General features: G+C 40.0%; 1 non-coding gene across 1 annotated transcript; it reads right to left on the bottom strand.

Moving 5' to 3' along the window:
* Positions 1 to 14,449: 14,449 nt before the first annotated feature.
* LOC112780677 (small nucleolar RNA R71) lies at positions 14,450 to 14,557 on the bottom strand. Its single transcript, XR_003191497.1, has one exon. It is a non-coding gene; the product is annotated as a small nucleolar RNA R71 (small nucleolar RNA).
* Positions 14,558 to 15,885: the final 1,328 nt, after the last annotated feature.

The raw sequence follows: 15,885 nt of genomic DNA on the forward strand, positions 1-15,885 counted from the left end.
AGATCGAGACGAAGGCGGATCTAAAAGCAAAGTTTGGGATCCTGGAATCTATTATGACATTCGTCACCCCGGGAGCCTGACAATCTGCTTGAAGATATTCAGAAGCTTTACATGCCTAGTTTGGGACCCCGGAGGCTGTTGGCATTCCAAACATTGGTGGAGATTTCTGGACGAATTTAAGCGCAAGCCGCCATAACAGGAAGCTCATCCAATGTCCAACTTAAGGACTTTAACTAAAAGTGCTAGGTGGGAGACAACCCACCATGGTATGGTCGTTTCTTTTTCAGTTTTATTTTGTGTTATTTATTTTTGTTTTCCTTTTCAATTGAACCTGAATATTATTCATTCGCATTGCATACTGCATAATTGCATACCTGCATAAAAAAAAAAGAGTAGGCGTACAACGCGATTGCATCACTCATGCGATCGCGCCAGTTGTGAAAAACAAACCCCCACGCGTCCGCGTCATTCACGCAGCCGCGTGACCTGAAAATCGGTGTAAGGATCCAACGCCCAGAAAGTTGGGCTGGAATCGTGCGGCTGTTGTACGTTTCGCACAAAACGATCCACGCGGTCGCGTCCATGACGCGATCACGTCACTTGCACAACACCAATCCCACGCAACAGCGTGAGCGATGCGATCGCGTCGCGTGGATTGCACAACACCCCAAAGGAGACAGAGAGTTGCGTTGAAACGACGCTGGAATTGCGCGTTTAGCACAATTTCCAACAACGCGGTCGCATGCCTCACGCGACCGCGTCATTCATCCTTTTACCCATTCCATGCGATCGCATCACTCACGCGATCGCGTCAACCCCCATTCCACCCCAGCCACGTGACCATGTGCCCCACGCGATCGTGTGGATTTAAATTCGATAACCCCCCAGCACGCGAAACCCTACCCATTCGCACGCCCCCAACCCCCTTCTCCTTCCTCTCTTCTCTGCAACCACCACCACCTACTTCCAGCCACCACCACCGACCATCGCCCCACCATCGACCACCCAGACCCCACCGCCACCGCGCCACCCCCTTCTCCCCTCCATCTCTTTCTTCTCTTTCTCTCTCTCTTCTTCCCTTAACCACCGCTGCCACCACCGCGGACAACCACCGCCCACTGCGCCGTCACCGCTGCAAACCCCCTCTCTTCCAACCCCCCTCTTCACCATTACCCCCTACCCTACCGCCATTACCCCACCCGAACCCCCTGCTTCCGAACAGACAACACCGCCGCGCCACCCTCAACCACCGCGTCAGTCGCCACCACCACCATTCCCCAGCCATCTCTCTGCCCCACTTTCATTCATCCGCCTACCAGGTTCTGCCGAACGCCACCCTTCTTTCAATTCCCAGTTAATTACATATTTTTCTGTTTATGTTCATAATTAGGCTAGTTAGATATGCATGTTGTAGTGGATTCTAGGTGGTTAGGTAGCCTAGGATGTGGTTAGTGGATTTAGGCCTGATTAATTGCGCTGTTCGTGCTTCTTGTTTTATAATTTTCGCAATTCTGCTGTTGCTGTGATGTTAGTATTGTTCATATGCTGTTCTTACTGTTCATGCTGCTATTGCAAATGTCCTTTCTTGTTCACGCTAATTATATCTAATTGCAGTTTGTTTTAATTCATATGAACTGTCCTGCTTACTGTTTATTTTCCGAGAACATCCAATTTTAGCCGGAATGCTGCCCAATTTTCTGTAAACTGTTTTGTTTCCATTCATGTCTTGGTTTTGGCACTTTGAACTCTGCTTTACTCTGCTTTTACCAAACTAATTCATGAATACCAGGGCAAGCTTTCTTATTCTTTTTGATTTCCTGGCTCATAATATAAATTTCTGATGTTTAGCTTCCAATTTTTGATTCATCATCAACCTGATTCCCTTGTTTGGATATGAGTTAACTGTAGCTTCTAATTGAGAATGCTTGTTACTTAGAAAATGATCATCATGCCACTTACTCTAACCCACTTTTTACTAATTCACTAATTTTAACTTCCTAAACTCTTTTTTTCATTCCTAACCAACCTAACCTTTCAAAACATCTCTTCTGGTTTTTCACTATTCTCTTTAACCTTCTAACCAAGGCATGATGATAATTTTTCCTAATTAACATGATTTCTAATACATTTTGGATTGTTAATTTTTCTTCTTGGACTTTTAACTCCTATTCAATCCTTAATGCACATTTACTTAACTCATTTTCATTACTCCACTGCTTCTTTGCCACTATATGCTTATTTTGTGATTTGCATACTTGTTTTCCTGTTTTTATTATATCCTGATTTTCTGTTTTTCAGGATGTCTAACACCCAAAGAAAAGGAAAGCGAAAGGCAACAACTGGCAAACAGAAAAGAGGAGAATCCTCCATGTCCATCCTGGACATCATGCATGATGACTCCTGGCGGGAGAAACACTTTACCCCGCAGGAGAAGGCTGACCAGCTACTCCCTGCTACTGATCCCATTAAGTTTGCAAACCGATACTGCAAGCTGAAGTATCCGGTGTTTGCAACCTCTAGGAACCTGTACCTGGAGAGGACTCTGAAGATCCCAGAAGAACTCCAGCAATTCACCTCTGATCAGATCAAACAAAGAGGCTGGTTCTTCCTGGAGAGAAACCTGACTGAGGTCAATGCATCTTGGGTAAGGGAATTTTACTGCAATTACTTCAAAACTTCCCTAGATGCAGTACACCTAAGAAGGAAGCAGATATTGGTCACTGAAGAGGCCATAGAGGATGTTCTGAAGCTCCTGCCTAAATCCGATCAGCCAGATGGTTATCAAAAGGCTGAGGAGGACATGCGCTTCATGAAGTTTGACTGGGATGCCATCAAGGCAAGGATAGCCCTTGACCTGATTGTTCCATGGGTCATGGGTCAGAACACCACCATGCCTAAGGGAATCAAGCGGGCATACTTGAACGATGAGGCTCGGCTATGGCATCAGGTCCTAAGCAACTTTATTATGCTGAGTACTCACGAGACGGAGCTACCTACCGCTATGATCACCCTCCTATGGTGTGTGATGGAGGGTAAGGACCTGTACCTGCCACGCTTCATTCGGTACCACATGGCCAGGGTCCACGTCCGAGGCACTCTCCCCTTTCCATATCTGATTACACAGCTTGGCCGTCGAGCTGACGTGCCTTGGGAGGATGCTGATGAGAAGCCACTTGCTGCAGAATGTAAGAAAATTATCCCTCACAGCAGGAACTTTCTGGCTTTGGGCTACAGACCTCCATTCCTCACTCCTACTGATGAGACAGCCACACCATCTGCCGGCCCCTCTTCCTCTACAGCTACCCCTGCTAACACCACTGCACCTCCACCTGCCTCAGAGCCAGTTTATCACTTAGTGCACCGCCTGTTTCAGCAGCTAGACCAGATGGAGCGCTGCAACCGGCGGCGATACGAGAGATCTGAGCGTCGCAGTAAGCGACGCTATGAGCACCTGAAGCTGATGATCCGTTCTGGCAGCGACATCCCCTCCGAGCCTGACACCCCATCAGAGCCATCTGAGGAGGAGGCGGATGATCACGAGGCGGAGACCCATCCACAGAGAGAGGTTGCGCAGGCAGGCACAGAGCAGGCTACGCCCCAGCAGGAGGCCCCGCATCAGATTCAGGCTGCAGACCCAGAGGTTCCTATTCAGTCAGCACCTCCTCTGCAGCAGGCAGATCCTCAGACCACCACCACAGAGACTCCAGCTACCGATCCTTCCAGTGATGACACCCCTTCACACCCTGCTTGAGTAAGCATCAGGGATGATGCTTCATATTAAATGTGGGGAGGTCGCCATCTCTGGCGTATATTTTTTGGTGAACCACTACAGACTTTTTTTACTTTATTATTTTTCTGTATTTTTCTCTTTATTTTTATTTTTATTTTCTCAGTACTTATACATTGCTATTTTCATGTATTTTTACTATATTTCTGCATGTTGCACTTTAGTTCATATTTTAGCCATTTAGTTTAGTTGCAATTCTAACTTATTAGTTATAGAAAATATGGATTAATTAGTATAGTTTACCCTTTTTAGCATAAGATAACTTAGTTTAAATTAAAAATATAAAAAGGAAGTAAACAAGAGACTTTAATAGAATAAAAATAACCCACACCTTGTATATATAGTGTTACATGTTAGTTAGTTAACAACATTTCATCAAGGAGAAACACTAGAACTTTAAAGCCACCTTAAGATTTACATTGAGAATAATGGGAACTCTTAATTTTTACTTGCTTGACATATATAACTGATATATGATTTTGAGTTAGAGAACACACAGCCTGTGAGTTTTGAGCTTAATTGCATGGTTACATTTAAACCATAATATTTTATTCCTGTGTGTTCTGCCCTTCTTATTTATTCTGGTGTTCTTTACTTTGTTTTAATCTATATGTCCGATTATAGAATATAGATACATACCAAGAAAGTGATTGAGGCCATTGTTTGATTCTAGCTCACTATTCCCAAATTAGCCTACCTTTTACATCACCCTTGTTAGCCCCCTTGAGCCTTTAAATCCCCTCTTGTTTTATAACCACATTACTAGCCTTAAGCAGAAAAACAAAATAAAAATCCCAAGTTGAATCCTTGGTTAGCTTAAGATAGAAATTGTATATTGTGTAAGTGTGGGAACCTTATGGGAACATGGATGATAGAAACAAAAGGGTAGAAAGTTAAAAAGAATAAAAATTTTTATTTTTAAAAGTTTTGGGAAGCATGCTCATGTGAAATCAAAATAATTTAATTACCATGTGCATAAAAAAAATAATAAAAAATAAAAATTTTTTTATTTTTCAGTATTTGAATAAAGGGGATACAAAAGAATTCCCCAAATGCAAAAAGTGATGTACATGAAAAAAATAATAATAAAAATTAAAATATGAGCATGTAACATAAAAAGTGGGAAAAATATGGGAAAATGGGTAAAGAAGCTTTACTTTACAAAATATGTATGTTAGGTGAGATCTTAGACTAATCAAGGATTCACTTAATTAGCTCACTTAGCCTTATACATATACCCTTACCTTTATCTTAGCCCCATTACAACCTTAATTAAAGACCTCATGATTTTTGTATGCCTATATTCTATAATTGTTGATTGGTTAGATGAAGAACAAAGTTATAGAAAGTAAGGATAAAAAGAAGAATAGAGTGATTAACCCAATAAACACTGAGTGACTAGAGAGTAAACACAAAATCCAGTGAGGGTTCAATAGCTCATCAACATATATCTCTGCTTAAATTATTAATTGTCTTGCAAAATTGTAAAATGTTTTTCTCTCCCATCTCAATTGTAAAGGTACTTTATCACTATCTAAGGTTTGGCTATATATATGAGATTCCTTGAGAATGTGAATTAATTCAACTACATGTAAGCTTTATACACAAGGGAATAACAAATTAGAATTGCATGATTCATTTAGGTAGTTGCATTTAGAATAGATTGCATTGCATGAGATTCCACCACTTTAACCTTACCTTACTCTTTGTCTTGGATTTAGCATGAGGACATGCTATTGTTTAAGTGTGTGGAGGTTGATAAACCCATATTTTATGATATATATTGTGCTCAATTTGAGTGATTTATTCAATCCTTCACCCACTTATTCATGTTAATTGCATGGTTTTACTTTTCCTTCCTTATTATGTGATGTATGTGAAAAACATGTTTCCTATGCTTTAAAAATAATTATTTTAATTACCCTTTACTTCCATTCGATGTCGTGATTCGTGTGTTGAGTAGTTTTAGATCTTCTAAGGCAGGAATGACTTAAAGGATGGAAAGGGAACATACAAAAATGGAAGGAAAGCACAAAATGGAGTTTTTGAAGAAACTAGCAGTGACGCGATCGCATGGACGACGCGGCCGCATGCCAACGCGAAATAGCAATGACGCGACCGCGTGATTGACGCAGACGCATGACTGAAGCGACCGCGTGACAAGGAAAACTCCAAATGACGCGACCGCGTGACCCACGCGGACGCGTGACAGAGGCCACGCACCAGAAAGTATAGAAAATGCTCCCAGCGATTTCTGAAGCCCTTTTTGGCCCAAATCTAAGTCCAGAAGGCACAGATCAGAGGTTATGAAGTGGAAAAATGCATCCATTCAAAAGAAGAGTCTCCAATTTGTTAGTATTCATGAATTAGATGTAGTTTTGAGGGAGAGGTCCTCTCCTCTCTCTTTTAGGATTTAGAATTAGGATTTCTTTTTCTTTCAAGATTATCTCTTTCTATCAGGTTCAACATTCCTTTTTATTTATCTTCTCAATTTAGTTTATAAATTCTTCTATGTTACAGATTATTCTTTGAATTAATGTTATTTGAGGTATTTCAGTTTATTATTGCTCTCTTTTATTTATGTTATTGTTGCTTCCAATCTGAAGACATTTTTATTCCAGTAGATTTACTTTTTCCCTTTTGGTCTTGGTTAAGAAATCAGTAACTCAGGAGTTATCAAACTCAACGTGATCGATAATTGTTATCTTTGCTAATTGAATTGAACTTCAATAATCCCAATCTTTTTCTAGGTATTAACTAGGATTTGAAGATCAAACTAATTAGTCACTTGACCTTCCCTTGCTCTAGTAAAGGTTAACTAAGTGGAATTAAGATTCAATTTTCATCATCATTGATAAGGATAACTAGGATAGGACTTCCAATTTCTCATACCTTGCCAAAAGTGTGTTTTACAGTTATTTATTTATTTTACAGTCTTTTACTTATTTTAATTGCAATTTAAATTACTTGTTCCTCATCTTCAAAATCCCAATTTATAATCTTCATAACCAATAATAAGAACATACTTCCCTGCAGTTCCTTGAGAAGACGACCCGAGGTTTAAATACTTCGGTTATCAATTTTAAAGGGGTTTGTTACTTGTGACAACCAAAACGTTTGTAAGAAAGGTTGATTGCTTGGCTTAGTAACTATATTTGCAACGAGAGTTTACTATAACCTCTAAACCATCAATCTTCAGTTCTTTCAGGATGATGGAGTGCTCTTGGTGCTCTATCCTTAGTTGCTTCATGTTAGAACTCAAATTTCCTAAAGAGGTGTTGAGTTGCTCCCAATAGTTATGTGGAGGAAAGTGCATCTCTTGAGGCATCTCAGGGATTTCATGATGAGGAATTTCCTCATGCTCTTGTTGAGGTCCGTGAGTGGGCTCTCTTGTTTGCTCCATCCTCTTCTTAGTAATGGGCTTGTCCTCTTCAATGAGGATGTCTTTCTCTATGACAACTCCAACTAAATTGCATAGGTGACAGATAAGATGAGGAAAGGCTAACCTTGCCAAAGTGGAAGGCTTGTCAGCCACCTTGTATAGTTCTAGAGATATGATCTCATGAACTTCTACTTCCTCTCCAATCATGATACTATGGATCATGATAGCTCGGTCCACAGTAACTTCAGACTGGTTGCTAGTAGGAATGATAGAGCGTTGGATGAACTCCAACCATCCCCTAGCCACGGGTTTGAGGTCAGGCCTTCTCAATTGAAACGGCTTGCCTCTTAAGTCTCTCTTCCATTGTGCTCCTTCCACACAGATGTCCATGAGGACTTGGTCCAACCTTTGATCAAAGTTGACTCTTCTAGTGAAAGGATGAGGATCTCCTCTCATGATTGGCAAGTTGAATGCCAACATTACAGTTTCTGGACTAAAATCTATGTATTTTCTCTAAACCATTGTGAGCCAATTCTTTGGGTTCGGGTTCACACCTTGGTCATGGTTCCTAGTGATCCATGCATTAGCATAAAACTCTTGAACCATTAAGATTTCGACTTGTTAGATGGGGTTGGTGAGAGTTTCCCAACCTCCTCTTCTTCGAATCCCACGTCGGATCTCTGGATATTCACTCTTTTTGAGCATGAAGGGGACCTCGGGGATTACCTTTTTCTTGGCCACAACTTCATAGAAGTGGTCTTGATGCACTTTTGAGATGAATCTCTCCATCTCCCATGACTCAGAGGTGGAAGCAATTGCCTTCCTTTTCCTCTTTCTAGAGGTTTCTCCGGCTTTAAGTGCCATTAATGGTTATGAAAAAACAAAAAAAAAAGTAAAGCTTTTTCCACACCAAACTTATAAGGTTTGCTCGTCCTCGAGCAAAAGAAGAAAGAAAGAAAGAGAAGAAGAAGAAATGGAGGAGATGGAGGGGAGGAGTGGATTTGGCCAAGGGGGTTTAAGTGTGTAAGATGTGTGAAATTGAAGGTGGTAAGGAGGGGTATTTATAGGGTAAGAGAGAGAGGAAAGTCGTGTATGAGGTGTTGGGTTTGGGAGGGAAATGATTTGAATTTGAATGGTGAGGTAGGTGGGGTTTTATAATGGATGGATGTGAGTGGTGAAGAGATTATGGGGAAGAGGGTAGGATTTGATAGGTGAAGGGTGGTTGGGATAGGTGGGGATTCCGTGGGGTCCGCAAATCCTGAGATGTCAAGGAATTCTGCTCCCTGCACCTTTCTGGCGTTTAAACGCCCTCTGTGTGCCATTTCTGGCATTTAACGCCAACTCTGCTACTTTTTCTGGTGTTAAACGCCAGGTTGATGCCCCTTTCTGGTGTTTAACGCCCATCAGACACCCTTTTCTGGCGTTAAACGCTAGTCTGTCTGCCAATTCTGACGTTTAATGCTAGCCAGACACCAGACACCCTTTTCTGGCGTTAAACGCCAGTCTGCCTGCCAATTCTAGTGTTTAACGCCTAGAATGCTGCCAGACTGGGCGTTAAACGCCCATTCTGCTATCCTTACTAGCGTTTAAACGCCAGTAAGCCTGTCCTCCAGGGTGTGCTATTTTTTATGCTATTTTTGATTTTGCTTGAATTCTGCAGTTATTTTTGTGACTTCACATGATCATCTACCTAAAGAAAACATAACATGACAATGGAAAATAAATAAATATAATTAAATAACATTGGGTTGCCTCCCAATAAGCGCTTCTTTAATGTCAATAGCTTGACAGTGAGCTCTTAGAGAGCTTCACAGAGACTCAGAGCTTAATCGTGGCCTCCCAACACCAAACTTAAAAGTTGAGTGTGGGAGCTCTGTTTGACTCTGTATTGAGAGAAGCGTTCTATGCTTCCTCTCCATGGTTACAGAGGAGGATCCTTGAGCCTTAAACACAAGGTAGTCCTCATTCAATTGAAAAACTAACTCTCCTTTGTCCACATCAATCACAGCTCTTGCTGTGGCTAGGAAGGGTCTTCCAAGGATCATGGATTCATCTTTATCCTTCCCAGTGTCTAGGAGTATGAAATCAGCAGGGATGTACAGGCCTTCAACCTTCACTAAGACATCCTCTACAAGTCCATAAGCCAGTTTCCTTGATTTGTCTGCCAGTTCTAGTGAGAAATTAGCAGCTTGTACCTCAAAGATTCCTAGTTTCTCCATTACAGAGAGTGGCATGAGGTTTATTCCTGATCCCAGGTCACACAGAGCTTTTTCAAAGGTCATGGTACCTATGGTGCAAGGTATTAAGAACTTTCCGGGATCCGATTTCTTCTAAGGTAATTTCTGTTGAACCAAGGCATTCAGTTCATTGATGAGCAATGGAGGTTCATCCTCCCAAGTCTCATTACCAAATAACTTGGCATTTAGCTTCATGATTACTCCTAGATATTGAGCAACTTACTCTTAAACAATATCTTCATCCTCTTCAGAGGAAGAATACTCATCAGAGCTCATGAATGGCAACAGTAAGTTCAGTGGAATCTCTATGGTCTCTGTATGAGCCTCAAGTTCCTTTGGTTCCTCATTAGGGAACTCCTTAGTGGTCAGTGGACGTCCATTGAGTTCTTCCTCACTGGAAATCACTGCATCTTCCTCCTCTGCAGGTTCGGCCTTTTTGGACATATTGATGGCCTTGCACTCTCTCTTTGGATTCTCTTCTGTATTGCTTGGGAGAGTACTAGGAGGAATTTCAGTAACTCTTTTACTCAGCTGACCCACTTGTGCCTCCAAATTTCTTATGGAGGACCTTGTTTCAGTCATGAAACTGAGAGTGGTCTTAGATAGATCAGAGACTATGGTTGCTAAGTCAGAGAGGCTCTGCTTAGAATTCTCTGTCTGTTGCTGAGAAGAAGATGGAAAAGGCTTGCTATTGCCAAACTTATTTTTCCCACCATTATTATTATTGAAGCCTTGATTAGGCTTCTGTTAATCCTTCCATGAGAAATTAGGATGATTCCTCCATGAAGGATTGTAAGTGTTTCCATAGGATTGATGAGCGGATAATTTATACGCTTTTTGGCATTGTTTTTAGTATGTTGTTAGTAGGATCTAGTTACTTTTAGGGATATTTTCATTAGTTTTTATGTTAAATTCACATTTCTGGACTTTACTATGAGTTTGTGTGTTTTTCTGTGATTTCAGGTATTTTCTGGCTGAAATTGAGGGACTTGAGCAGAAATCAGATTCAGAGGTTGAAGAAGGACTGCTGATGCTGTTGGATTCTGACCTCCCTGTACTCAAAGTAGATTTTCTGGAGCTACAGAACTCGAAATGGCGCGCTTCTAATTGCGTTGGAAAGTAGACATCCAGGGCTTTCCAGAAATATATAATAGTCCATACTTTGGCCAAGAATTGACAACGTAAACTGGCGTTCAACGCCAGCCTTCTACCCAAATCTGGCATCCAGCGCCAGAAAAGGATCCAAAACCAGAGTTGAACGCCCAAACTGGCACAGAAACTGGCGTTCAACTCCACAAATGGTCTCTGCACGTGTCACACTTAAGCTCAGCCCAAACACACACCAAGTGGGCCCCGGAAGTGGATTTATGCATCAATTACTTACTCATGTAAACCCTAGTGACTAGTTTATTATAAATAGGACCTCTTACTATTGTATTAGGCGTCTTTTTGACCATCTTTGGATCCTGGATTGTATTTTGATCCTGTGATCACGTTTTAGGGGGCTGGCCATCTCGGCCATGCCTGGACCTTTCACTTATGTATTTTCAACGGTAGAGTTTCTACACTCCATAGATTAAGGTGTGGAGCTCTGCTGTTCCTCAAAGATTAATGCAAAGTACTACTATTTTCTATTCAATTCTTCTTATTTCGCTTCTAAGATATCCATTCGCACCCAAGAACGTGATGAAGGTGATGATTATGTGTGACGCTCATCACCATCTCCCCTACGAACACGTGCCTGACAAACACCTCCGTTCTGCATGAAATAAAGCTAGAATGAATATCTCTTAGATCTCCTAACCAGAATCTTCGTGGCGTAAGCTAGAATGATGGCGGCATTCAAGAGAATCCGGAAGGTCTAAACCTTGTCTGTGGTATTCTGAGTAGGATTCAATGATTGAATGACTGTGACGAGCTTCAAACTCGCGAGTGCTGGGCGTTAGTGACAGATGTAAAAGGATGGTGAATCCTATTCCAGCATGATCGGGAACTGACAGATGAATAGCCGTGCCGTGACAGGGTGCGTGAGCATATTATTCACTGAGAGGAGGGGATGTAGCCACTAACAACGGTGATGCCCTTGCATAAAGCTAGCCATGGAAAGGAGTAAGACTGACTGGATGAAGATAGCAGGAAAGCAGAGGTTCAGAGGAACGAAAGCATCTCCATTCGCTTATCTGAAATTCCTACCAATGAATTACATAAGTATCTCTATCCCTCTTTTATTATATCATATTCGAAAACACCATTATCACTTTATATCTTCCTGACTGAGATTTACAAGGTGACCATAGCTTGCTTCATACCAACAATCTCCGTGGGATTCGACCCTTACTCACGTAAGGTATTACTTGGACGACCCAGTGCACTTGCTGGTTAGTTGTATCGAAGTTGTGACAATTATGAATTAAGATCAAAGCACCATGCTTTGGAGCCATTACCAGGGATTGTTCGAGCCTGGACATCACAATTTCGTGCACCAAGTTTTTGGCGCCGTTGCCGGGGACTTAATTGTTCCTGTTTGCCGCCAAGAATCGTCTGAGATCCCAATCCCGGCAACAACATCAAGTTTTTGGCGCCGTTGCCGGGGATTGTTTGAGTTTGGACAACTGACGGCTCATCTTGTTGCTCAGATTAGGTAATTTTCTTTTCGTTTTGTTTTCAAAAAAATCTTTCAAAAATATTTTCAAAAATCTCTCATATGTTTTCAAAAAAAAAAAATAAAAATGTTTTCAAAAATTTATTCAAAATTTTTAAGAATGAATTCTAGTGTTTCATGAAGCATGTGAAGCCTGGCTGGCTGTAAAGCCATGTCTAAATTCATTTGGACTGAGCCTTGCAATTTGTTATCAAGAGCAACTTAGTTGTTGCTCATCCACCTGCTGCTGATCCATGATCACCTGCTGAAGCTTGGCTGGCCATTGGCCATGTCTAGTGTTTTGGACTGGAGCTTTCTTTGAAAGCTTGGCTGGCTAGTGAGCCATGTCTAATTCCTGGACTGAAGCTTTAGACTAACATGGCAAGATTCCTGGAATTCATATTAAAAATTTTTGGAATCCTTATTTTTCCTTTTAATATGCGAAAAATATAAAATAAAAATCCAAAAAAAAATTTAGAAAATCATAAAAATCAAAAATATTTTCTGTTTCTTGTTTGAGTCTTGAGTCATATCATAAGTTTGGTGTCACTTGCATATGCATCTAGCATTTTTCGAAAATATCATGCATTCATAGTGTTCTTCATGATCTTCAAGTTGTTCTTGGTAAGTCTTCTTGTATGATCTTGATGATTTTTTGTTTTGTGTCTTTTCATGTTTATCATATGCATTCTTGAATTCTTAGTGCCTAAGCATTAAAGAATTCTAAGTTTGGTGTCTTGCATGTTTTCTTTGCATTAAAAATTTTTCAAGAATATGTTCTTGATGTTCATCATGACATTCAAAGTGTTCTTGGTGTTCATCTTGACATTCATAGCATTCTTGCATGCATCACATGTTTTGATCTAAAAATTTCATGCATTGCATTTTTTTTTGTGTTTTTCTCTCTCATCATAAAAATTTCAAAAATCAAAAAAATATCTTTCCCTTTTTCTCTCATCAAATTCGAAAATTTGGATTGACTTTTTCAAAAATTTTTAAAATCAAATTGTTTCTCATGAGTCAAATCAAATTTTCAATTTGAAAATCTTATCTTTTTCAAAATCTTTTTCAAAAATCAAATCTTTTTCAAAATTCTTAGTTATTTTCGAAAATTCCAAAAATATTTTTCAAAAATCTTTTTCTTATTTTTATATCAAATTTTCGAAAATAACATAATCAATTAATGTTTTGATTCAAAAATTTGAAGTTTGTTACTTGCTTGTTAAGAAAGATTCAAACTTTGAGTTCTAGAATCATATCTTGTGATTTCTTATGAATCAAGTCATTAATTGTGATTTTAAAAATCAAATCTTTTTCAAAAACTAATTTCTATCATATCTTTTCAAAAATATCTTCTTATCTTATCTTTTTCAAAAAAATATCTTTTCAAAATATCTTTTCTAACTTCCTAACTTCTTATCTTTTCAAATTTGTTTCAACTAACTAACTAACCTTTTGGTTGTTTCTTAACTTTTTCAAAACTACCTAACTAACTCTCTCTCTCTCTAATTTTCGAAAATATCTCCCCTCTTTTTCAAAAATTTCTTTTTCATTAACTAATTATTTTTATTTTTAAATTTTAAAAATTTTTCGAAAATTTCTAACATTTTTCAAAAACCATTTTTCGAAAATCACTAACTCTTTTTCAAAATAATTTTCGAAAATTATCCCTCCCCCATCTCATTCTATTTATTCATTCATATCCTAACATCTCATCTCACCTCTCTTCCATCCTCACAGTTGTGTTTCTTCCATTATATTACATTCTTTGTCTCCCCCTCTTCTTCCACTCACACAGGGATCCCTATACTGTGGTATAAAGGATCTCCATTATTATTATTATTTTTCTATGCCTTCTTCTTTGTCATATGAGCAGGAGCAAGGATAAGAGCATTCTTGTGGAAGCAGATCCAGAACCTAAAAGGACTCTGAAGAGAAAATTAAGAGAAGCTAAAATACAACAATCCAGAGAAAACCTTTCAGAAATTTTCGAACAGGAAGAGGAGACGGCAGCCGAAAATAATAATAATGTAAGAAAGTTGCTTGGTGACTTTACTGCACCTAATTCCAATCTACATGGAAGAAGCATCTCCATTCCTGCCATTGGAGCAAACAACTTTGAGCTGAAACCTCAATTAGTTTCTCTGATGCAGCAGAACTGCAAGTTTCATGGACTTCCATCTGAAGATCCTTTTCAGTTCTTGACTGAATTCTTGCAGATATGTGATACTGTTAAGACTAATGGAGTAGATCCTGAAGTCTACAGGCTCATGCTTTTCCCTTTTGCTGTAAGAGACAGAGCTAGATTATGGTTGGATTCTCAACCCAAAGACAGCCTGAACTCTTGGGATAAGCTGGTCACGGCTTTCTTAGCCAAGTACTTTCCTCCTCAAAAGCTGAGCAAGCTTAGAGCTGATGTTCAAACCTTCAGACAGAAAGAAGGTGAATCCCTCTATGAAGCTTGGGAAAGATACAAACAGTTGACCAAAAAGTGTCCTTCTGACATGCTTTCAGAATGGACCATCTTGGATATATTCTATGATGGTTTATCTGAGCTATCAAAGATGTCACTGGACACTTCTGCAGGTGGATCCATTCACCTAAAGAAAACGCCTGCAGAAGCTCAAGAACTCATTGACATGGTTGCTAATAACCAGTTCATGTACACTTCTGAAAGGAATCCTGTGAATAATGGGATGCCTATGAAGAAGGGAGTTCTTGAAGTTGATACTCTGAATGCCATATTGGCTCAGAATAAAATATTGACTCAACAAGTCAATATGATCTCTCAGAGTCTGCATGGAATGCAAGCTGCATCCAACAGTACTCAAGAGGCATATTCTGAAGAAGAAGCTTATAATCCTGAGAACCCTGCAATAGCAGAGGTAAATTACTTAGGTGAACCTTATGAAAACACCTATAACTCAACATGGAGAAATCATCCAAATTTCTCATGGAAGGATCAAAAGCCCCAACAAGGCTTTGATAATGGTGGAAGAAACAGGTTTAGCAATAGCAAACCTTTTCCATCATCAACTCAGCAACAGACAGAGAACTCTGAACAAAATGCTTCTAATTTAGCAAATCTAGTCTCTGATCTATCTAAGGCCACTGTAAGTCTCATGAATGAAACAAGGTCTTCCATTAGAAATCTGGAAGCACAAGTGGGCCAGCTGAGTAAAAGGATCACTGAAATCCCTCCTAGTACTCTCCCAAGCAATACAGAAGAGAACCCAAAAGGAGAGTGCAAGGCCATTGACATAAGCACCATGGCTGAACCTGTGAGGAGAGGAGAGGACGTGAATCCCAAAGAGGAAGACCTCCTGGGACGTCCAGTGATCAATAAGGAGCTTCCCTCTGAGGAACCAAAGGAATCTGAGACTCATCTAGAGACCATAGAGATTCCATTGACCCTCCTTATGCCCTTCATGAGCTCTGATGAGTATTCCTCTTCTGAAGAGAATGAGGATGTTATTGAAGAGCAAACTGCCAAGTTTCTTGGTGCAATCATGAAGCTGAAGGCCAAATTATTTGGCATTGATACTTGGGAAGTTGAACCTCCCTTGTTCATCAATGAACTAAGAGATCTGGATCAACTGACATTGCCTCAGAAGAGACAGGATCCTGGAAAGTTCATAATACCCTGTACCATAGGCACTATGATCTTTAAGGCTCTGTGTGACCTTGGTTCAAGAATAAACCTCATGCCCCTCTCTGTAATAGAGAAACTGGGAATCTATGGGGTGCAAGCTGCTAAAATCTCACTAGAGATGGCAGATAGCTCAAGAAAACAGGCTTATGGACAAGTAGAAGATGTATTAGTAAAGGTTGAGGGCCT

This window comes from Arachis hypogaea, chromosome 19 (genome assembly GCF_003086295.3).
Source record: "Arachis hypogaea cultivar Tifrunner chromosome 19, arahy.Tifrunner.gnm2.J5K5, whole genome shotgun sequence".
Taxonomy (NCBI): Eukaryota; Viridiplantae; Streptophyta; class Magnoliopsida; order Fabales; family Fabaceae; genus Arachis; species Arachis hypogaea.